Source organism: Aotus nancymaae, unplaced genomic scaffold (genome assembly GCF_030222135.1).
Source record: "Aotus nancymaae isolate 86718 unplaced genomic scaffold, 86718_ANA_hifiasm-v0.15.2.pri h1tg000015l_1, whole genome shotgun sequence".
NCBI lineage: Eukaryota > Metazoa > Chordata > Mammalia > Primates > Aotidae > Aotus > Aotus nancymaae.
In genome coordinates, this window is record NW_026988427.1 from 9,211,438 (window position 1) to 9,234,214 (window position 22,777).

The following is a 22,777-nucleotide window of genomic DNA, read 5'->3' on the forward strand; positions in this document are numbered from 1 at the left end:
GCATTCTTTCATTATAAACAATTGAAAGTGGCCCCAGAGAATTTTTCAGCCTCCTGCTTTGAATGTCATGTCTCTGTGTTGTCTCAAATACAGTCAGCAGTGGTGTCTCCCTTATGCCGCCTTCAACAGCCCAAACCCAAAAGGAGACTTCACAGAGAAAATGGACAAGATAAATCAAAATGTGATTGTCATGGACAATACCTACTCTAGATATCTAGTCAACAGGGATGCAAAAAGTCTGCCTTTCACAGGTTTAAGCGGTTGGACTATGTGAATCCATCTTTGTATAATATGTCACGGATATCCAGAAACATTGTTAGCAACAAAAATAAATGTGGGCTGGGCTGGCACGGTGGCTCATGGCTGTAATCCCAGCACTTTGGGAGGCTGAGGTGGGAGGATCACTTGGGGCCAGGAGTTCCAGACCAGCCTGGCCAATGTGGTGAAATCCTGTATCTATTGAAAATACAAAAAAATTAGCTGGGTGTGGTGGCTCATGCCTGTAATCCCAGCTACTCAGGAGGCTGAGGCACAAAAATCGCTTGAACACAGGTGGCAGAGGTTGCAGTGGGCCAAGATCGCACCACTGCATTCCAGAGATTCTGTCTCTCAGAACAAAAAAAAAAAGGAAAAAAGAAAGAAAATGTGACTTAAAGCTTTCCCTCAGCGTTGTGAAAGAAATAAAAAAAAAATGTGACCATAACAAAAATTACTCCATATAGATCAATGACCTAAACTTAAGAGCTAAAACTATAAAACTCTTAGAAGAAAAACAGGGGAAAATGTTCATGACATTGGATTTGGCAAATAATTTCTTAAATATGACACATGCAACAAAAGAAAAAACAGATAAACTGAACTTCATCAAAATTAAAACTTTTGTGCATCAAAGGACACTACTGAGAGAGTAAAAAGTGGGGCGCGGTGGCTCACGCCTGTAATCCCAGCACTTCGGGAGGCTGAGGCGGGTGGATCACCAGAGGTCAGGAGTTCGAGACCAGCCTGGCCAACATGGCGAAACTCCATCTCTACCAAAAATACAAAAAATTAGCTGGGCGTGGTGGCGCACGCCTGTAATCCCAGCTACTTGGGAGGCTGAGGCAGGAGAATTGCTTGAACCTGGGAGGCGGAGGTTGCAGTGAGCTGAGATTACGCCACTGCACTCCAGCCGAGGCGACAAGAGTCAAACTCCATCTTAGGGAGAAAAAAAAAAAAGAAACCCACAACCTAGAGAATTTGTAAGTCATATATCTGATAAGTGATTAATAACCAGAACATAAAAAGAACTCTGACAATTCAATAACAAAAAACCAAATCAATCCAATTAAAAAATGGGCGGCCAGGCGCGGTGGCTCAAGCCTGTAATCCCAGCACTTTGGGAGGCCGAGGCGGGTGGATCACGAGGTCAAGAGATCAAGACCATCCCGGTCAACATGGTGAAACCCCGTCTCTACTAAAGATACAAAAAATTAGCTGGGCACGGTGGCGCGTGCCTGTAATCCCAGCTACTCAGGAGGCTGAGGCAGGAGAATTGCCTGAACCCAGGAGGCGGAGGTTGCGGTGAGCCGAGATCGCGCCATTGCACTCCAGCCTGGGTAACGAGAGCGAAACTCCGTCTCAAAAAAAAAAAATGGGCAAAGAACTTAAATAAACATTTATACCTGGTCAAGGTATACAAATGCCCAATAAACACGTGAAAAGTCGCTCAATATCATTAGTCATTAGGGAAATGTAAATGAAAACCACGAGATTCCACTTCATACCCGTTAGTATGGCTATGATTAAAAAGAGGGAATGTGACAGTGTGGATGAGGACTCGTGGACGTTGGTGCATGACTGGTGGGCACTGAAAATGGTGCAGCTGCTGTGGAAACCAATTTGGCAGTTCTCAGAAAGTCAGACACAGGATTACCATCTGATCCGGAAGTTCTACTCCTAGGCATATTCCCAAAAGAAACAGATAATTTTACACCAATGTTCATAGCAGCAGTATTTACAACAGCCAAAAGGTTAACAACCCAATTGTCCATCAACAGATGCACGAATAACAAATTGTGGTGTATACGTACAGTGGAATATTATTCAGCCTTAAACAGAAATGAAGTTCTGATACCTGCTACTAGACAGGCGGAAGAACCTTGGAGATACTAGCTAATGTGCTTTTGAAATAAGCCAGACACAAAAGGACAGATATTTTATGATTCCTTTTATATGAAGTAACTAGAATAGGCAAACTCATCTAGACAGAAAGTAGAACGGTGGCTGGGGAAAGAAGGGAGTGGGGAATGATCACTTAATGGGTATGGAGTTTCAGTTGGGGAAGATGAAGAAAAAGGTTCTGGAGGTGGACGGTGGTGATGGCTACACAACAATACGAATGTGGTCAATGCCACCGCCCTGTACACTTAAAAGTGGTTACAACAGACTTAGGTGTGGTGGTGCATGCCTGTAGTCCCAGCTACTTGGGAGGCCGAGGCAGGAGGATCGCTTGAGTCCAGGAGGTTGAGGCTGCAGTGAGTTATGATCACACCACTGCATGCCAGCCTGGGCAACAGAGTAAGACCCTGTCTCAAAAAAAAAAAACCTAAAATGGCAAAAATTTTATGTTTTGTATCAAAATTTAAAAATGTGAATAGGATAAACAAGCAGGTCACTGATGATCATTTTAAGGCAATGTTATGCAGATACCTAACTAGAGTTAAATATTTGCATGTAATTTCACATCATTCTCCTTCAAATGAGTCTCCTTTTGAATTACTGGGGAGATAATTATACAGAGAAGGCATTACATCCACATAAAACTGAGGAATTAAAAAAAAATCTTGAATTTGCAGGAAGCTTGGTGCTAGAGGCCTCCCCAGAGAGACACTGTCAGAATTCAGTTCCAAGAAGCAAAGGCCTCAGGGAATCGACGCGCCGTCAAGACACAGTATTTCTAGATTCTCTCTGCTCACATCTTCCCCTTTCCTGGCTTTCCAGCACCTCAACTGACTACAACTCAGAAATAGGAAGACGTGAAAAAATTATGAGCTCCAGTCTTTAAAAATTATTCAAGTTTTCAAATAATTACATAAAAATATTTATGTTTCCCAAGTCAAACCTAAAAACCACAAGGCATGTTCAGAAAAGTTTCACTTCCATTCCCAGGCATGCAGGCCTCTCCCATGCTTATTCTCTTTCCTTTTCTTGGATTTTATTTGGGTTTCTCTCTCCAATATTAGGTTATGGGGTCCATCTCCGATGTGGCCATCTTTACCACAAAGCACGTGGAGCCTGTGCCGCAGGGCTTCTCATCAAAGAAAACCGTGAAACTGTCATCAGGAAGGGCACAAAAGAACACGAACACATATTTAGCAAGGCCCACTTGTTTCTTTTCATTACAGAACACATTTTACTGGGTACCAGCTCTGTGCTACGCAAGAGATTTTCTTTTTCTTTTTTTTTTTTGACACAGAGTTTTGCTCTTGTCACCCAGGCTGGAGTGCAACGGTGCGATCTCGGCTCACCGCAACCTCTGCCTCCCGGGTTCAAGCAATTCTCCTGCCTCAGCCTCCTGAGTAGCTGGGATTATAGGAGCACGCCACTACCCCCAGCTAATTTTTGTATTTTTGGTAGAGACAGGGTTTCACCATGTTGGTCAGGCTGGTCTCGAACTCCTGACCTCAGGTGATTCACCCGACTCGGCCTCCCAGAGTGCTGGGATTACAGGCGTGAGCCACTGTGCCCGGCCGAGATTTTCAAAAGAAGTGTGTTTCCATTCTTTCTGTTTTGGGGATTATTCTAATGTTAAATCTATTAAAAATTAAGGCACAATACCCCAAAGAAAACTAAAAGCACTTTGTTGAAAGAACAAAATGGGGTCCGGGTTAAATCTATTGTAAATTAGCAAGGCGCAACACCCTAAACAAAACTAGCAGGAGTTTGTTGAAAGAACAAAGACTGGGGCTCCCAAAAGGGCAGCTCCGAGGCCCCCTCTGGGAAGCCCTTCCTGATTTACTCCACAGAGACAGTTGTCCCCTCATCCTAGGAACTGCATGCAAGACACGATTAGCAGTGACCACGTGACATTATGACTCTTTATGTGACTGGTATGTATGGCTCCCGAAACTGTCACAATGGTTTCTTCCTTTCTGATAAATAAGAGCCTATATTTGTAAAGAGTCTAGCACATAGGAAGTGTCCCTTACATGTTAGGTTCTGGCTAAGAACCCCCAGTGCCCAGCAAAGTGGCCATCCAATAAAACGTGGGTTGGACAAATAAATTTAGAGGATTTTGCTTATGGCTCTGGCAATCTGATCTAAAAAAAAAAAAAATTACTGAACTGTAAAAAAAGGAATTCCTAAAATTCCAACAATATGATATTGGTTAGTTTATGCATTTATTCCCCACTTCATTCCAACAATATGAAATTGGCATAATTTTGTTTGTAAAGAAATGTCAGGATAGGCTGGGGACCGTGGATCACACCTGTAATCCCAGCACTTTGGGAGGCCAGCTGGACAAATCACTTGAACTTGGGAGTTCAAGATCAGTCTGGCCAATATGGTGAAACCCTGTCTCTATAAAAAATACCACAAAAGTCAGCCAGGTGTGGTGCTATGTGCCTACAGTCCCAGCTAATTGGGAGGCTGAGGTGGGAGGATTGCTGGAGCCGAGGAAGTGGAGGCTACAGAGACCTGAGATTGCACCACTGCACTCTAGCCTGGATGACAAAAGCCAGACCCTGTCTCAAAAAAAGAAAAGAAAAGGCTGGGCATGGTGGTTCATGCCTGTAATCCCAGCACTTTGGGAGGTCGAGGTGGGCAGATCACCTGAGGTCGGGAGTTCAAGACCAGCCTGACCAACATAGTGAAACCCCATCTCTACTAAAAATACAAAAATTAACCAGGTGTGGTGACAGGTGCCTGTAATCCTAGTTGCCAGGGAGACCGAGGCAGGAGAATCACTTGAACCTGTAGGCAGAGGTTGCAGTGAGCCGAGATTGCACCACCACACTCCAGCCTGGGCGACAGAGCAAGACGCTGTCTCAAAAAAAAAAAGAGAAATGTCAGGATGAGTAAGCTGAGTAGAGTAAAACTTGACATTAGCAGGAAACCTGCCCCAGCCGAATGGGTAGGGGAACCTCAGCTCCAGCTGTTCAGTGTCGAGTGGTGGTGGTGGGAGAGGTGCAAGGGCACTTCACAGCAAGAAGGCTCCCAGCAGCAAATTTAAATTGCATATTCCTAGACCTTTGAAAGATAACAAAGACTTCTGCTCTCAAATCATGATGCCCTGTGTTAAAATCACTTGACTAGGTAGTTAAAATTGTTTAAAATGACCTGATCACTTTCTGATCTGGATGTGCCCTACACGTGTACAGCTAGGTACTAGATTTGACTCTTGTAAACTTCAACCGGGTAATTTTGAAAACACCCTGGAAGTGGAAAACCTGGAATGTTCTGCAGATGTGGGAGTGTTTGACAAGATTCAGCGAGCTGCAAAATGAGGACAGTTGTCATCGGGTCACATGTTCAGGCTGCTCAGGCCCCTCACCAGGCTGAGCAGAAAGGTCAGTGTTTTCTTAGCCTAGGGAGGCTTAGCGCTCTCGAGGAAAAGAAATCCTGCACCATAAACAAGATCCAGTGCAGAAATACCCAAGGGTGAACCGTGATGAGAAGTCTTAGAGCGCACTGTGTAATTACTGCGTTTAGAAAGCAACACGTTGACAAGACACGGTCATCAGTTAGCAGAAAGCTGAATGAATGGTTACTACACTAAACAAGAAAATGAAACTGCGAGGGCTGAATAATTGGCAAATTCAGAGACTCTTTCAGGAAGAGACAGTTGGGTGGTTTTGTGAAAACAGAGATAACTCTTGGACCACAAAAACGAAGCCCACAGAGAGAGCCAGGGTGATAAAAGAAGGACAGAAGCTGAACAGCCAAAGGAAATCCAAAGGCACCTCAAACACGCCAAGGCCAAGAGGCTCCGGATCTAAAAATGAGCCGAAGTGAGTAGGACCAGTTGGGAGGCACACGTAAGAACGTAAGGAAGATTCACAGGAACCTAATGCATCTTGCCTTGGACTTGAAGCTGCCGCAGAGATGGCGTTTCACATCTTGGGTGGGGAACTAAGGAAACTGACAGGGGTGCTGAAATTAAATGTCCCCTCCCGGACCTCCAAGCTGCACCCCACCCTCGGCCACATCAATAGCACAGGACTTGAAACTGGACACTCTGTACCCACTGGTGGCTCACTGGTGTTTCAGTGGAAATCCATTTTACACCAGTGAGTCAGGGGCTCACACATTCTAGAATCACCCTACACAGAACGTGCTCCTCCCCCAGTGCCTGAGTGCTCTGCACAGGACACTCTCCGAGTCTAGAGGCTCCAGTGTGGGGCCAGGTCTAATTCCCACCTGGCACAGTCTCCAGCCCAGGGCAGGGCTTCCCTGAATCAATCTCCAAAGGCAGTCATGGTGCTAGCCTCAGTATTATTATTATTATTATTTTTTTGAGACGGAGTTTCGCTTTTGTTGCCCAGGCTGGAGTGCAATGGCACAATCTCAGCTCACTGCAACCTCCGCCTCCTGGGTTCAAGTGATTCTCCTGCCTCAGCCTCCTGAGTAGCTGTGATTACAGGCACCCACCACCACGCCCGGCTAACTTTTTTATCAGCCTCGGTATTATTTTAAAGGAACCTTCAAATGGGGTAAACTTTAAAGTGGGGTGAAATGAGGCACTCTCCAGGATGGTCAGATCTATGGGGCTGGAAGTTTCCCACTGTGATGCCTGCCCTGGGAATGACTCCGGAGAGTCCTGGGACCCAACTGCCACGGAGTTTCCAATCTCTCCTGGGAAAACTGGTAGGATGGATGAGTGACAGTGGAGGCAGAGAAAATTCAGTTTAGCTGGTCCGCATTTTCTCTAACTCACTCAATTACATACCCAGTTCCATCCTAACTTGGAACAGGGTGCCAGGTCCCACTGAAAACGCTGGGTCACTCAAACAGGAAGAGGAGAGCCACAATTGAAACTGCCTCTGCTCTAGGTCATAAACCTTAGAGATGATTTAATGTCCCTGCCCCATCAGTTCTGTGCAGAGGGGCACATTGTGGGAGGAGAGAGCAAATAGACAGTGCTAGCCGTGAGACTCTGGGTGGGTTATTTAACCTCCGTGACACTGCAGAATGAGGACATGAAGGCATGACTTCATTGCGCTCCTGTGAGAATGATGTGAATACTGCATTAAGCCCACGGCAGGGTGCCTGCCACTCTGGGGAGCTACTGTTCCCACTCCTCATTAGGAGGGACAAATCTGAGACAAATCTGTTATTTGGCAAGGTCTGGGTGATCTGGTTCACTTAGTCCTCTCAATTTATATGAAAAGTCAGAATTTAATTAAGGGAAGATGACACAAACCCAAGAAAAGCCTGCTACAGATCTGCCCAGGAACAGCCCTCTCCCCTGTCACCTGCCTGATGGAAAGTTGCTGAATTTTCACAGCGCCACCCTCAAGGCTCTCACAGATCAGAGCAGAATCCCTGACCCCAGACCCAGAATCTCTAAAATCACGTGTGACCTTTTTTCCCTTTCTGGCACATGATGATTTCTAGTGATCTCTCCAGGAAGAACACAGTATTTCTTCCTTTCCCTCACCTCCACCACCATCAGTCACCAACCATATTCAATGTTTTCCTTACAATGCAACATGAGGCCTATCATTGAAGTCTTGCACCAATTTTCTCTTCATATCCCCAAACTCAGATTTGCATAGCAGGCCACCACTTATTTAGACACTCATTGAGACAAAACGGTGCATGGAGTTCGAAGCGCACATATATGCCCGTGACTCTTATTTTTTAAAGAACACCGTGAGGTGTAACTGACAGGAACAACTGTACACATTTAATGTATACACTCAACGAAGGTAAATTAAAGGGGGCACTAGACAAGAGTTCTGGAGCTCGGCGAGGGTAAGGAAGCAAATGGCATCAGCTCTGCCAGGCTTGGGAATGAAGAGTGATGCCTGAGTGCTCGCCTGGACTTCCGCAAGGTCAGCAAACAGAGGAGCAGTCGCCGCACGGCGGTGCAAACACGTCTAGCTCTCCCAGGGGTGCTCCACCGCATTTCCCCGCAGAGACCATTCTGGACCAAAGTCAGCACCTGGGAAGGTTCACACTGGCGTCGATTTGACTGGATGGAGGGGGCCCTACATGGCTGGTGTGTCTGTGGGGGTGTCTCCAGGGCAGATGGCATGGGGGTCAGTGGGCTGAAGGAGGAAGTCCTGCCCTCAGTGTGGGTGGGCACCACCACCAACTGGGGGCCCAGCAGGGACAAAGCAGGCAGAAGGGGAACATTCAGCTCCCTCTTGCTTCCCCTCCCTTCCAGAGGGGGATGCTTTTACTCCTCCTGCCCTTGGACATCAGGCTCCAGGTCCTTCAGCCTTTGGACTCTGCAACCTCCTGGGGGCTCTCAGGCCTTGGCTCCCCTGGTTCTGAGGCTTTCAGACTTAGACTGAGCCACATTACCGGCTCCTCTGGTTCTGCAGCTTGCGGACAGCCTGGCATAGGACTTTGCCTTCGCAATCATGTAAGCCAATTATTCCCAATAAATTCTCTTTCACATGTATCCTATTGGCTTGGTCCCTCTGGAGCACCCAGAAAACTACAGCATAGGAAACAGGGCCTTATCACAGACTGGGGCCAGGTGAGAGGCAGGGAGCAAAGGCTGTGGACTATCAAAGATACCCAGAGAGGGGCTGGGATGAGGGGAAGGTGGGGAGGTGCCGCAGACACAGCCGCCCAGCACCAAACTGCAGCAAGGTCTCTGACCCCGGCTTCTCTCACTTCACCACAGCAATTCCGCTCCTTGATACAGACCCAGAGGCCACGAAAGCTGGGACTTGAACAGATATTTGCATACTCATGTTCCTAATAGCACTATTCACAATACCCAAAAGGTAGAAAGGACTCAAATATCCGTGAGCAGATGAATGGATAAGCAGATTGTGACATATCCAGACAAGGGAAGATCACTCAACCTTAAAAAAGAAAGGGGGGCTGGGTGCAGTGGCTCACTCCTGTCATCCTAGCACTTTGGGAGGCTGAGGCCAGTGGATCACCCGAGATCAGGAGTTCAAGACCATCCTGGCCAACATGGTGAAACCCCGTCTCTACTAAAAATACAAAAAAGTTAGCTGGGCATGGTGGCAGGTGCCTACTGTAATCCCAGCTACTTGAGAGGCCGAGGCATGAGAATTGCTTGAACCCAGGAGGCGGAGGTTGCAGTGAGCTGAGATAGCACCACTGTACTCCAGCCTGGGCAACAAAAGTGAAACTATGTCAAAAAAAAAAAAAAAAAGAAAGAAAGAAAAGCAAGGGCTTCTCATGCATGCTACAGCAGCGAGAAACTTTGAGGATGTCACACTTAGTTAAATAAGGCACACAAAAAGTTCAACTATACAATCCCACCGAGAAGAGGTATCCAGAATGGACAGACTTACAGAGGCAGAAGTAGAATAGAGGCTGCCAGCACTGCAGGGAGGATGCATGAGAAGCTGTGCTTCACGGGTACGGAGTTTCTGTTGGGGAAGATGAAAACGTTCTGGGGAAGGATGGTGGTGATGGCCACACAACCCTGAGACTGAACTTAATGCCACCGAGCTGTACCCTTAAAAGTGGTTTAAACCTGGGCAACGTAGTGAAACAAAAAAGCATAGTCTCTACAAAAGATTTTTTTTTTTTTTTTTTAGATGGAGTTTTGCTCTTGTCCCCCAGGCTGGAGTGCAGTGGTGCAATCTCAGCTCACAGCAACCTCCACCTCTCGGGTTCAAGCAATTCTCCTGCCTCAGCCTCCCAAGTAGCTGGGATTAAAGGCTTGGGCCACCACGCCTGACTAATTTTTGTATTTTTGGTAGAGACAAGGTTTCACCATGTTGGCCAGGCTGGTCTTGAACTCCTGACCTCAAGTGATCTGCTCACCTTGGCCAATGCACCAGGCCAATTATTCAATTTTAAAACATTCCATTCAATTAATTGAAATTGAATTCAATATTCTATTCAAATAATTTTGTATTGAAATTGTATTCAATATTACTAGAGAAAAGTGCTCAATATTATTATTTTTGAATAAAAATATTTGAATCATTAACTATTATTTTGCCATGTTATAAACTGCATTGTGTCCTACCAAAATTTATATGTTGAAGTCTTAATCCCCAGTACCTCTGTTTAAAGAGGGAGTTCAGGGCCGGGCGTGGTGGCTCACGCCTGTAATCCCAGCACTTTTGGAGGTCGAGGCGGGTGGATCATGAGGTCAGGAGTTTGAGACCAGACTGGCCAACATGGTGAAACCCCATCTCTATTAAAGATACAAAAAATTAGCTGGGCATGGTGGCTGACGCCTGTAATTCCAGCTACTTGGGAGACTGAGGCAGGAGAATCAGTTGAACCCGGGAGGCGGAGGTTGCAGTAAGCCGAGATTGTGCCATTGCACTCCAGCCTGGACAACAAGGAGAGACTCTGTCTCAAAAAAATAATAATAATAAAAATAAAGAAGGAATTCAGATCAGAAAAGGTGGTATGGGCAGCCCCTAACCCAACAGAATCAGTGCCATCCTGAGGAGAGAACATCAGGACTCAGACAGACGCAGAGGGAAGACCACGTGAGGACACAGGGAAGGCCGTCTACGAGCCAGGAGAAAGGCCTCAAAATGAAACCAACCCTGCCAACACCTTGATCTTGGACTTCCAGCCTTGAGACTATCAGACGATAAATTTCTGTCGTTTGAGCCACGCAGTCCGTGGCATTTGTTACGGCAGCCCAAGCAAAGAAATCCCGGCCATACAAAGGAACGAAGCGCTGCGCTGATCCGCACCACAACATGGATGCACCTCGAGGGCACGACCCTGAGCAGACGAGGCCCGGCGCGAAGGCCACATCTCGTATGACTCCACGTACACGCAATGTCCGGAATGGGCCAGTGTCCACCACGCGTTCCCATAGAGCCCCCACCTCACAACAGGGTCCTGAGAGGTAGGTGTCTGGCCTGGGCACTGGGAGCACAGATGCAGAGCCAGGCTCTCTGCAGTAGAATGCCAGCTCCACAGTTTATAATCCCGGGACATGAGTTAAGTGGCTGAACTTCTCTGTGCTCAGTTCCTCATCTGTGAAACGGGGGTAATGATGGCACTTAACTCACAGGGTACGGAAAGGATTAAATGACTTCATTCCCGGAAAGTGGCCTTGGTAAGCTGCTCATAGTGTAATCTATTAAGGAAAGGTTTAGTTGTTGGTTGATGTGTAGGTCTCTCGTCCTTTAAATAGAAATTCCTTGAGGGCAGAGACTCTGACTAGCAATTCCCATTCTCCAGCATTGCACAGGCACTGAATGAGTAAGGCTCTGGTCCTTGCTGTGAGGGAGAGGAGGTGATCTTCAGGCACCTTTGCTTCCCATCTGGTTTCCATCTGTGGATCTGGAAGCCCAGGACATGTGGAAATCCCTTACGCAGGCCACACACCATTCCTTACCTATCTGTGGGCACAGCTCACACCGAACCTCAGCCCACACTGAACCCTGCTCCACGAGGCGTGGAGTTTACCACGCCTCCAACTTGCCTTGCAAAGGACCCCTGCTTTGTAGCAGGCTCAGGGCTATTCTAATGTAGGAAACAGTCAGGTCAGGGTGCCACTGCCAAGTAGGACCTACTTTATGGTGTCTTGCAGGCCTCCATCCCCAGGGGCCACCCAGCCTCATTCACAGAGTTCTTAAGCTCAGTCACTTGCGCTGCTCTGCACGTGACATTCACACCAGCATTAACTCACTTTTGCAGGAGTAACCTCTGAAGACCAGCCCTCAGGTTTCAAGGCCCCGCCAGCTGCTCTGGCTACCTCCGCACTTCCAAGGTTCCAGAGGGGAGAGTTCAAGTAAAGAACTTTCTCTGTTGCCCCATTCAGGCCTGGGTGGGCCAGAGGCAGCCAGCAGACTTGGCAGACCTGACGTCTGAAAATATAGTGGCTGCATGCAAAGGATTATAGGCCGGCCAGGTGTGGTGGCTCACACCTGTAATCCCAGCACTTTGAGAGGCCAAGGTGGGTGGGTCACGAGGTCAGGAGTTTGAGACCTGTCTGGCTAACATGGTGAAACCCCATCTCAACTAAAATTACAAAAAATTATCCGGGTGTGGTAGTGTGTGCCTCTAATCCCAGCTACTCAGGAGACTGAAACGGGAGAATCAGGCAGAGGCTGCAGTGAGCGGAGATTTTGACATTGCACTCCAGCCTGAGCAACAGTGCGAAACCATGTCTCAAAAAAAAAAAAAAAAAAAAGAAATATTATAGGCCTTTCCAAAGCAGGGCTGCTAACCCCTTGGGGACCGTCTTCCTGGGCTGATGGACTGAGAACCACTGGCCCTTGGCAGGGTCTTCTGCAGGGGAAACTAAATCCCACCAGCAAATGTCAATGCATACAATCGTGCCAGGCCACAAGTCCCTGCCAATCTAAAACCTATTTCTTTCACAAATCCCAGAACAGACTCTTATTAGGTATGAGCCGCTAGTGTGAATGTAGCTGCCACTACTTAAGAAATTGCAATTTAAGCCCCTCTTTCCTGCGTGTGGGAACATGAAGGTTTGTTTTGGCAATCAGATCTGTTTCCAATTCAACTGTTGCAGAAACCGCAGCAGGGCAGGGGTGAATGTCATATAGGAGTGTGGATCACGTCTAGGTTTGCAGCACCCCATGGTGCCTCACTTAAATCAAGAGGAGCTGTGAAAATCTTACAACATTCCTCTGTACAATGAGCTTTCATTCACCGACAAGGACATGTGAGATTTTGGTGCAGGAGACACTTGGAGAGACGACTAAGCCAGGAGAGGCGAGGAGGGGAGCAGGGGCTGACCTAACGGCAGGTCACATGCCATGAACGTGGTGTCTTGGGAGGATGGGGGTCACCCCCCACAGGGGACACCTCTGCATCAAGAGTGCTGGGTAATTTGGGAGGCCGAGGCGGGCAGATCACCTGAGGTCAGGAGTTCGAGACCAGCCTGGCCAACATGGTGAAACCCCATCCTCTACTAAAAATACAAAAATAGTTGGGCATGGTGGTGCATGCCTGTAATCCCAGCTACCCAAGAGGCTGAGGCAGGAGAATCACTGGAACCCAGGAGGTAGAGGCTGCAGTGAGCTGAGACTGCACCACTGTACTCCAGTCTGGGTGACATCTATCTCAAAAAAAAAAAAAAGTGCTGGGTGAGAGGTGACTTGCCTGGTGGTGCCCCATACAAGAGGACTGTGCTCCCTGGCACATCCCTAACACCTTCACATAGCCCCTTCCCACCTCATCCAGTATTTAGCAGCCCTCCTCTGTTAGTCACGGTTCCCTCCTGAGCCAGGCTCTGGAAGATCCCAACATCAATTTGGGCCACAAGGAACAATGACCTTTTCCCCACCTGCACCTGCACACACACATTTGCCTCTGGGTCTCAGTATGCCCAGAGACACATGTGGATGGCATCAAATGGTAGGTGAGGGTACAGAGCCTTCAGCCCCAATAATGATGTGCCCATAGTCAGATGTGGGTCTCGCAAAGCTGGGGTCACCAGAGACACCGCCAGTGTCTGGGACCGGTTTCCTCCTGGGCCTGCAGCTTGAGATTTGCCCAGGACTCTGGTACTCAGTCTCCACGTGGGCAGCTGTCAGACATCAGCCTGCCATCGGGCACGCAGCTGTGCTCCCTGCACAGGCTCTCTGCACCCCATCCATCAGCAGCAGGGCTCCCAGTGTCGCTGAGATGTCAGAGGCACCCACTGTACAGCCTGAGATAGGACCGGTGAGGTGACAGTGAACTGTAATTCAGAGAGGATGAATTCAGTTACAGGGTTAATATTCTGCTCATGGTGAGAATCGTAAGTGGTCAAAGTCAAGGGCGTAGAGGATGATCTGACACAGCCCCAGACCTGGGGCCAATTGTGAACTTCAGTGAGGGAAAGACCCAGAGGCACTACTGGAAAGAAAGAAAGGAAGGATTGATTTAAACTTAGCAGCCCGAATCCCCTGAAGGGATGCTAGATGCCACTCTGAGATGGGGAAGAAGGGTGGGGAGTTGACTGGAAGGCACCAGTGCATGGAAGACAGACTGGGAAGGAATTTGCAAGCATCAGATTATGAAGGAGGCTAGAACCATAGGGATGGAGGAAGCTGGTCAAGAAGAGTAGGAACGGGAAGGAAGGAGAGGGGGCATGGGGGCCAAGGAACAGCAAGCTGCAATACAAAAAATAGTGGGGGCTGAGCTAGAGAGGCTCACAACAGGATGAGTTAAGTAAAGGACGGGAAGGACTCTCTAGAATGTGCCATTTGGGAGGTTCCAGTGCTCACACCTCTGTCCAGTGTAGTCCTACAGCAATCATAATAATGGTAACAATCGTTTTAAATAGTAGGAATGACAATGGTTAACATCTGTGAATGCTTTCTAGATGTTCAAGCTCTTTCTGCATCTTGAGTCTTTTAGTCCTCATAACAACTTTGGGCAATAGACACTATTACTTTTCCTATTTTGCAGAGAAGAAAACTACAGCCCAAAGAGGGTAACTTTCCTGGTAAGTGGCAGAGAGATATGAACCAGGCAGTCTAGCTCCAGACCCACGTTCTTTTTTAAAAAAAAAAATGTATTAAATAGTATTCTATGCATTAAATAGTGATAAGGACATTATATAAATTATTTGTCTCCTCCAAGACCCTCCTTCCCCCCTCCATCCATCATCTTTTTTGAGAAGCTTCTCTGTCCTATTCCAGCCGGCACCAATTTTTCCTTCCTCTGAATTTCTGCAGTCCTTGCTGATTTTACCAGCACGGGGCCCTTGATTATACTCTACCCTGCCCCTCGGACTGAGAATCACACCATCGGCCCCACTGGGCTCCAGGTTGCAGACAGCCGCTAGTCGTGGGACAGTCTCCCCAGTCTCGAAAGCAACCATGGAAAACCTGCGGGAAAACACCACCATTACATCCACCCTGCAAGCTCCGAACAACCCCATCCCCCAGCGTGTGGAGGGAGGGTCCGGAGCAGACACTCCCACCCCGGCCCCAGGTTCCCCGCAGATGCAGCAGCAGCAGAGCAAGCAGCACGAGGTCCACCGCAAGCAGGAGCTCCGGACGCGCAGCCTGCAGCCCCAGGAGCGGGAGGCCAGGGCGGAGGTTAAAAGATGCAGGAGCAGCTGGAGCCAACAGGCAGCGTCGGCAGAGCCCGGGCATCACCAGCAAGAGGCTGCGCGAGAAAGAGGACAGCCTAGCCCAGGCCGGCAAGACCACCGACGCCTACTGAAGGGGAGGATCTCGGAACTGTAGTGGAGCGCGGTGGACCAGGAGATGCGGGCGAAGCGCCCGGAGTCAGTGAAACAGTAGCTGCAGGAGCAACTGGACCCTCAGCACAAAAAATGGCAGGAATGATCAGAAAACCCAGGAACTCCAGGCCAACCAGGAAGCGAGAGCAGACCACAAGCAGCGGATTAAGGGTCTGGAGCAGAAGCCGTCCCTGCAAGAGCAGGACGCTGCAGTTGTAAAGTCTGAGCTGGTGTGACTCCCTAGGCTGGAACAGCTGCAGGAGGAGAGCGGGCGCCTGCAGTTCGATAAGAGAGACCGACGGGCTGCTCCAGGAGGACCTGGAAAGGCCGCAGAGGAAGCCGGGGCGCCAGAAGATGCAGGGGACACTGGCTGGCCCGGAGCTGGAGCACGAGAGGCCGCCGGCCAAGCTGCAAAGCTGGGAGAGACTGGACCACACCGCAGGCCAGAGCGCCGGGACTCCGGAAGACCCCGCCAGATGCGCGGTGGAGCTGCGACAGAGGGAGCCCGCCCCGAAGAACACGAACAGCGCCATCACAAGCAACGCCCGGGGGGTGGCGCAGGCCAGGCAGCGGCTGCAGGAGCTCCAGCTCGCCAGCGGTCAGCCGCCAGAGGAAGGGAAGAAGCGCGAGACCCACGAAGCGCTGGCCCGGAGGCTTCAGAAACGGGTTCCGCCGCCCACCAAGGAAGGGGACGGCACCCGGGCCACCCTGGGCTCCCACGACAGCGAGCCGACCCCGAGCGAGTACCCGCCCCAGCCGACCCGGCGCATGCAGGCGGGAGGCCGAGGACACGGTGCAGAAGGCGCACAGCCACAGCGCCGAGACGGAGGCCCAGCCGCCGCAGGCCGCGGAGGAGCCGGGAGGCCAGAAACAAAGACGCAGACGCCAAAATCCCAGCCCAGCTCTCCAGAGCAAAGCCGCCCGCCCTCCAGGGAGGAGGTGGACACGCCCAGGCCGAAGGTCAAGGAGCCGGAGGGAGAGCGGCACCGGCTAGAGGAGGAAAAGAGGACGCTGGGGGCGCACGCCGCGGGGCCACCACGACCAGAGCAAGGCCAAAGTGCTGCACGTGAGCCCAAACCCTGCCAGTGCGGCCAGGCAGCGCCCGCGCGAGGACCACAACCAGCTGCAGGCGGCGTGCAAGCGGCCGCCACCAGGAGTCTGCCGTCATCTGAGCCCGTGACAGAGCTGAGCAAGCAGGCGGAGAGCGCCGAACCGAAGAACCAGCGGCCCAATGAGGCCCTCCAGACCAAGATCCAGGAGTCTCGCAAGGCCCGCCGCAGGCTCACCGGCCACCAGATCGACACCACCACGGAGAACCAGCACCTGACCTCGCTGCATGACGAGCACCAGGGCAACCGCGCCATCCCCAAGGCCACCGGCCCCTCGGGTTCCAAGATGAAGCTGCTTGTGAAATAAACTCTTATCCTGCAGACAGGTCTGGAGGATAAGAGTTTTTGTATGGTTTTTTTTTTTTTTTTTTTTTTTGTCTGCAGACCCACGTTCTTAAGCACTTTATTTCACTCCTTTGGTCAGCAGGGGTATTCAATAACTGAATCAATACATGGACAGGGTAGGAGGCAGAAGTCTCACTGAATGAGCTTGTCCAGGATACCTCAGTGCTGCCATCCATAGTATGGGGGATTAAAATATCTACTCCCTTTCACCTGCTGGGAACAGAATATGTGTTAGTATAGTCTCAACTCCCTGGGGAAATGCCCTAGTATATACAGGCTTAGTTTTTAATCTTAAACAGGATTAGGCCCTGAAGCCATTCATTCTGCCCCTGGTCCACATGAAGGAAAAAGGAGGTAAATGGAGAATCCAGTTCAGAACAGTCTGGATGCAGCTGCCCACGAGAAAGAAGGGCAGAGAAAGGAATGCCTTCTTGTTCTACGGGAAGTCGTGCTCACGTACTCATGTCTTAGGTATGAAGGTTCAGAAGTTGTAGCCAGATAAATTTGCATAAATATTTCAGATTAATCTTTTCATTTTGATATTTTAAGAATACAAGGGAAGAAAATGTAAATGTAAAATATTTATAAACTTTAACTCATTTTACTTATAACTTGCCTCTTTCCGTCAAAGAGCTATTTATATGCTATAAATCTGTTACTATCAACATACAAGTAGAAATCACGATGATGACAGAGGAAGAAGCCAATTCTAAGGACTAAACAAGCCAGTATGATTTGGCATCTGATTTTGACCAATGAATGCTTCCTGGCAGCTTGGGCGAAAAGGGAAATATGATGAATTACAAAGCTCTTGCCATAGGCAGAGGAAGTAGGCTAATTCCTCTGGCAAAACAAAGCTTTTCCTGGCACTCAATTCTGAAAGAGATTTCTCATGTGAAATCTTATGTAAAGGATACAGTGACTAATAGTCTTCTGAAACACTGGAATGTGAGACCTGATTTTTAAGGCCCAGTGTCTTCATTGGGCCTCTCTGAGAGGATGCTTGTCCTCCTGAGACACATTCTCTGAAGCTCCTGGAATTCCATTTGGTTTCCTGGCTGAGAACTTAAAAATCCCACCTCAGAACTCTATGTCTGGTAGAATGGCTGTCAAGGTGTTCTGTGAACAGAAACACTCTTGGAGGCAGTACTGCTACCGAAAGAAGCAAATAGTTTGTTAAGTAACCCACCCACTAAATAGAAAACGAAACCATAGCTGTGTGCTGCTTGAGCAGTGAGGAACCTGAGGGGCCAAACTGTCCTAATGGCAACAGAAGCATGGCTGTCAGGACAGAGCTTTGAGTCAACAGCAAAGGAAACTCTGGGCTGGAATTTCCAGCCTCACTGTGTCAAGATCCTCAGAAATGGCTGATATAGTTCCAGGGCAGTGGATCCCCATGGCCGCCAGCTATTGGAAAAGCAAATCTGACCTGGAGGAAAAATTCTCTAATTTAGAGTAAGGAGTCCCACAAATAATGGTCAAGCAATGAGCCCATATCAAAGATTAACATGGAAGATGGCAAGGCCCCGTGGATGAGAGTCAGCAAAAACAAGAAGCAACAAAGATGTCTCTCTCCCATACTGAAATGACGAGAAATGGAATTACAGCATAGCTACATGTAAAACGTTTACAGAAACATGTAATCACAAAGATGAGGAACAAGAAGAGACTACGATGACTGAATAAGAAGTTTTGGGAGAAATGTAGCATCTATACACAAAAAGTATAATGGTTGAAATAAAAGCATTTAATGGGTGAGTTAAATAGGAGATTAGATAAAGCTGAAGAAAGAATTAATGAACTGGAACATATATCCAAATCTATTACCAAGAATGCAGCAAAAGAAGATATGATGCAGAAAATAAAAATGACATACAAAGAACAAAATGAGTCCCAAAAAGAATTTTTAAAATGGAGAAGAGGCATATTTACCAGAGAATAAATTTCCTATGATCAAGTGGAAGAAAAAGAATAAATTCATAACTCTAGGAAGCAAAACATCCAAAACAGAACAGATAAAAAGAAATCAGCACCTAGGTACAATGACAGTACCCAATATCAAGACAAAGAAAAGATCTTAAAGGTATCTATAGAGTCCGGGTGCAGTGGCTCATGTCTGTACTCCCAGCACTTTGGGAGGCCAAGGTGAGAGGATCACTTGAGCTCAGGAGTTTGAGACCAGCCTGGCGACATGGTGAGACCCTGTCTTTATTTTAAAATATATATATTTTTAATAAAAGAATTAAAAAATAAAAAAGTAAAAATAAAAATGAATTTTAAAAACAGTTTATCTTTAAAGGAATGACTATTATAATGACAACAAACTTATCAACACAAATACTAGAAGTCGGCAAATGGTAGAATATCCTCAAAGTGTAGGAAAAAAAATTCTGAGAGCCTAAAATTGTGTGTCCAGTAAAACTAACAGTTAGGCTTTGTGCATCTTACTATTTATTAAGTTTACTTCAATAAAACATGAGAAAAATAGTAGTAGAGTGTATGTATTACAACTGATAGAAACAAATGAAAAGAAGGAAATATAAACAACAAAATAAGATAATTAAAAAGGTGAGAACTAGAAAAGCCTAGAAAAAAGTGAGACAATTGGAAATATTTAAAAAATATTTTTTAAGTCACGACAAATCAATAAACACAACATATATAAGTAGACTAAAGTCATTAGGTAAAAGAAACAGATTGACAATTGGACGATTAAAAAAATCCAACTATGTTTACAGGAGACATGCCTAACACATAAAGGACAGAGACATATTAAAAGCAAAAAGCATCTGGACACAGTGGCTCATGCCTGTAATTCCAGCACTTTGGGAGGCTGAGGCGAGTGGATCACCTGAGGTCAGGAGTTTGAGACCATCCTAGCCAACGGTGAAACCCCATCTCTACTAAAAAAAAAAAAAAATTGGCCAGGTGTGATGGTGCTTAACTGTAATCCCAGCTACTCAGGAGGCTGAGGCAGGAGAATCACTTGAACCTAGGAGGAGGAGGTTGCAGTGAGGTGAGATCACACCACTGCACTCTAGCCTCGATGACAGAGTGAGGCTCCGTCTCAAAAATATAAATGAATAAATAAAATAAAAGCAAAAAGCTTAAAAAACATACATATGACTAAATCAGCCAAAAAAAAAGGAAAGAAAACAGAAAACACACACACACAACCCCACGAAAATATCAATACTCTCAGAAAGATTTTTTAAATGCACCTATGAAATGGGGACAAGGTACTATTTTAAAAATTGAGGATGAAAGAGATCTCTTTGACTGAAAAGGAGGGGAAAGAGAGGTAATTTTACAGTGAAGAAATCAGGTGACTCAAGATTAACACCAGCAGCGATAAGTCACATTGATTTTATGTCCCTTGATATAATGTGATGAGGATGGTACTTCACCTCTGTGACCATCCCCTTACACCTCCATCAGCCCAGTCTGACCATGAGTAAAACATCAAACAAACCCAAGTAGAGGAACATTCTACAAAATACCTGACCAGTACTCCTCAAAACTGTCCAGGTCATCAAAAACAAAGAAAGTCTGAGAATTCATCACAGCTAAGAGGGACCCAGGAAGACACGACCACTAGTGTAATGTGGCATCACACAAACTGACATGTCAGTCTCTTAAAAAGTTAATCATATCCCTATTATATGATCAGCTATTCCACTCCAAGGCCTATATGCCCAAGGAAATGAAAGCCTGTGTTCATACAAAGACTGGTCCAAGAATGTTCCTAGCAGCCTTCTTTGTAATAGACAAAAACTGGCAACAATCCACGTATCCATCAATTAGTGAATGAATAAATAAATAGTGTTAGAGACATGCAATAGAATAGTACTTGACAATAAAGAAGAACAAATTATTGATAAATGCCACACCATGGATGAATCTTGATATAATTATACTGATGAAAGAAACCATAGCAAGCAAAATAGTCCATACTGTATGATTACAGTTACATAGACTTCTTGGAAATCCATAAGAAGTTATAGTAACAGAAGGTTGATAAGTGGTCACCTGGGAATGGAGAGAGGGTGGCGAAGTACAGGGAGAGAGGATTACCAAGAGGCAGGAGGCAGAGCTTACCTGCAGAGAAGCAAACAACAACCACCCAAACCAAAGAGGCAGGAGGGAACTTTCAGGGCGACGTGTATGTTTATTTTCCTTATTGTGGTGATGGTTTCACAAGTGTACACATATATGTCAAAACTCACCAAATTTTACACTTTAAATATGTTAATATTTCCATTATATTTCAATGAGGATATTTAAAAATATGAAATTGGGGCTGGGTGTAGTGGCTCTGGCCTATAATCTCAACACTTTGGGAGGCCAAGGCGGGAGGGTCGCTTGAGGCCAGGAGTTTGAGGCCAGCTTGGTCAACATGGTGAAACCCTGTCTCTACTAAAATACAAAAATTAGCTGGGCGTGGTTGAGGCAGGAGAATCGCTCAGGATGTGGAGGTTGCAGTGAGCCAGACTGTGCCACTGCACTCTCGTCTCGGTGGCAGAGCAAGACTCCATCTCAAAAGCAAACCGAAACAACAGAAACTCCAACAAAAGCCTGCTCTTTCTAGCCAAAGGACCAGGGAAGGGGCATCCTCCTACAACAGAGGGCATTAGGCAACTGCTGCTCTACTCCCTCAGGAGGCTGTGCCGAGGTGTGCCAACACCCCTGCTGGGGTGGCTTCAGACAAGGTTAAGTAGGAGCCGGGCCTTCATGTGAGCAGGCCAGTGATGAGGCCCCACCCAGGGCACCACTGGAGACCAGGAGCTCCCACCCAGCCCAGCACTAATGAGGGCCCTGCCTGAGGTGTCAGCAGAGCCCTTGCCAGGATCCTGGGGTTCCACCTCCACCCGCAGTGAGCGGCACCCACCGTTCCCCAGAGGGCCGTGTCAGGGAAGGAGAGCTACAACAGGGGCACTAAGATGTCAATAGGACAAAGACCGACAATCTGATGGGGAATGGGCAAAATACAAGCATAGAAAACAGATTAAGAATCGCACTACCTTCCTAAGCTGCTTCCATGATCAATGACCTGTACCTAAAATCATTTTCACATATGCTAAGTAGCAAACAGGAGGTGGTATTCTTATTACTACTGCACAAGATGTGACGCATACACTCTAAACACGTGAAAAGATGCTCAGCGGCATTAGGAATCAGAGAAACGCTTGTGGTTTGGATTAACCACAAAGAGACAATAATTCCCAGGCCATTTACACACTAGACTGCCATGAGAGTAAGAAGTTCATCCACATCCAGTGCTGGAGAGGATGTGGAGCGACAGGAAGTCTTATTCACTGCAAGTGGGAGTGTAAGTTTGGACATTTGGAAAACATTTTATCTTGAAAAGTTCACATAGTTGATGATCCAGCAATGCCACTTCTGGGCATAAACTCTAAAGAATCTGTCACACACATCAATAGATGTGCACAGAAATGTTCCCAGCAGCACTGTTCACAGTAACAGAAAACTGGAAATACCCAAAGTCCATCAACACGCTAATATACCCCTGATCTGCAGTTCACGCTGCACACAGTGTGATGGCACAGCACCAAGAGTGAATGAGTGACAGCTCCCGGCGACCAACATGGGCCAACTCCACACACAATGCCAGTCACAGAAGAGCACAGTCAGAGACATTAGAAAAACCCATGACAATGAGCTTTCTATTTGTTTAAAAGGAGGGAAACTGGGGAAAAGATAAATTCTTTAAAAATGTCAGTGCTAGCCAGGCAGTGGCTCACGCCTGTAATCTCAGCACTCTGGGAGGCCGAGGTGGGTGGTTCACCTGAGGTCAGAGTTCAAGACCAGTCTGGCCAACATGGTGAAAGCCCATGTCTACTAAAAATACAAAAATTAGCTGGACGTGGTGGCAGACGCTTACAATCCCAGCTACTCGGGAGGCTGAGGCAGGAGAATCGCTTGAACCTGGGAGGTGGAGATTGTAGTGAGCTGAGATTGCACCATTGCACTCCAGCCTTTT

The 22,777-nt window shown here is 47.4% G+C and overlaps 1 protein-coding gene and 1 pseudogene across 1 annotated transcript in view; one reads left to right on the top strand and one right to left on the bottom strand.

The window, feature by feature from the left end:
* COL23A1 (collagen type XXIII alpha 1 chain) overlaps positions 1–22,777 on the bottom strand; it is a 334,850-nt gene that overhangs the window by 254,817 nt on the left and 57,256 nt on the right. The window lies entirely within an intron of this gene.
* LOC135275146 (mitotic spindle assembly checkpoint protein MAD1-like) lies at positions 14,955–16,738 on the top strand (annotated as a pseudogene).